The following is a 2352-nucleotide window of genomic DNA, read 5'->3' on the forward strand; positions in this document are numbered from 1 at the left end:
AACAACAACATTCCTTCTCCAGCGACAGGTCCCTCCTGATAATATGTCTGAAGTGTGATTGACGAAGTTTGGCCATCCTGGCCTCCAAGGCGCACTCTCACTGCACTTCTTCCAACACATATACCTACAACAAACACCAGTTAATGCCATTATTATTTAAATTAATGCATCAACCAATATGTCCAGTGAAGATGAAATTAAGGCATTCTATTAGCAATGCCTCTAGATGATGATCATTGGACATTGAACCACAAAATTGGTGGTTAGAGACTACCATCATCTCCAATGGATAAAGATGAGGCTTTCTAGTCCTGCAGAGACTTACAGCCTCAGACACCCTATACACACCCACTATATATTATAATGTACTTAATGGCACTTAACAACCATTTTATTAAATCTTAAATTTATCAAAACATGCAACCTTGAAGCATTGATAATTACCAGTGAACAGAATGTGAAGTTTTAGAAAAAAATAGAAAGGATCTGTAGTTGGAAAATATGGCCTTGGTGATTGAAATGAGGCTGGAGATTGCATGATATATTTTCACAAGGTTAACAACTTCTTGATTGAAAATACCATTTAAAAAAAAAAACAGAAAAGTCAACGAAATACCTGGACCTCACCATATAGAGACACAGGAATTAAATTGACTACAGCTGTAGGAAGAAATGCTGGAAAAGTTCAATATCATTAGCCAAAAGAAGGCCAGGGCAAATCGTGGAACTAACCACCAATTGCTCATATGAGAGTACAGTTTAAAGCTAAAGAATATTAAAACAAGTCAACAAGAGCAAAAATATTGCCTTGACTATATCCCTTCTGATTTTAGAAACCTTCTCAAGAACTTATTTGTTGCATTAGACACTGATTTCTGAAGAACAGAAGCATTGTTGGATATATCAAGAACATCATACAAGAAGGATGTAAAATCAAAAGACAGGAAAGACAGAAAAGACCAAAATGGAAGTCAGAAGAGACCCAGGAAGTTGCTCTTGAATATAGAGAAGTGCTCTAGTAGCATAGTGGTTACAAATCGGGCTGCGAACCTTAATGTCAGTGGTTGGAAACTACCAGCCGCTCCACGGGAGAAAGATGAGGCTTTCTACTCCCGTAAAGATTTATACCCTCGGAAACCCTGTACAGGGTCGCTATGGGTCGGAACCGACTCGACGGCACTTAACAACAACAACAACAAAGCAATGTGTAGAAATGAGGAAGTAGAAGAACTGAACAGGACATTACAAAGAGTAATTAGAGAAGACAAAGTCAAGTATTATAATGAAATGTATAAAGACCTGGAGTAAGAATGCCTAAAGGGAAGAACACGCTCAGTATATTTCAAGCTGAAAGAACTGAAGAAAAAAATTGAAGACTCAATTTACAAATTGAAATATTCTATGGACAAAATATTGAATGATGTAGAAAGTATCAAAAGAAGATGGATGATTGAATATACAAAGCCACTGTATCATGGATAAATGACTGATGTTCACATATTTCAACAGGTAGCACATGATTAAGAATCAATGGACATGAAGGTAGAAAACCAAACTTCCCTGAAAGAATTGGCAGAAAAAAAAAAAAAAAAAAAGTCTCCAAGAACTCATGGGACACAAATAGAAATCTTTAAACAAACTGATCCAGCACAGTAAGTAATCACTCACGTATGACAAGAAATTTGGAAGCCAGTTAGTTACCTGGCCAACTGATTAGAATAGATCTTTATTTGAGTCCATTCCAAAGAGCAGTGACCCAATGAAATTCAGAAGTCATGGAATCATATCATTAATACCACATCCAAGTAAACTTTAGATGAACATAATTTAAAAATGGTTTGACAATACATTTATAGGGGAACTGCCAGAAATTCAAGCTGGATTCAGAAGAAAATCTGTAATGAGGGTTATACTTGCTGATATCAGATAGATTATGGTTGAAAGCAAAAGACACCAAAAGGATATTTACCTGTACTTGTTTTTGACTACGCAAAGGCTTTTGACTGTGTAGATAATGACAAACTATGCCTGACCCATGCCATAGTATTTTCAATAATCTCATAAGCTTGTGAAAGTTGGACAGTAAATAAGGAAGATGGAAACAGAGCTGATGCATTTGAGTTATACTGTTGGAGGAGAATATTGAATGTACCATGGACTTTCCGATAGAAAAAATAGAGCTGCGTTTCAAGAAGTACATCCAGAGTGGTCCTTGGAATCCAGGATGGCCAGATATTGTTACAATTACTTTGGACGTATTGCCAGGAAGGACAATTCACTGGAGAAGGATATCATATTTGATAAAGTGCAGAGTGGGAGAAAAAGAGGAATACCAGATGGATTGGCATAGTG

The sequence above is a fragment of the Chrysochloris asiatica genome, unplaced genomic scaffold, assembly GCF_000296735.1.
Source record: "Chrysochloris asiatica unplaced genomic scaffold, ChrAsi1.0 scaffold00011, whole genome shotgun sequence".
Classification (NCBI taxonomy): Eukaryota; Metazoa; Chordata; class Mammalia; order Afrosoricida; family Chrysochloridae; genus Chrysochloris; species Chrysochloris asiatica.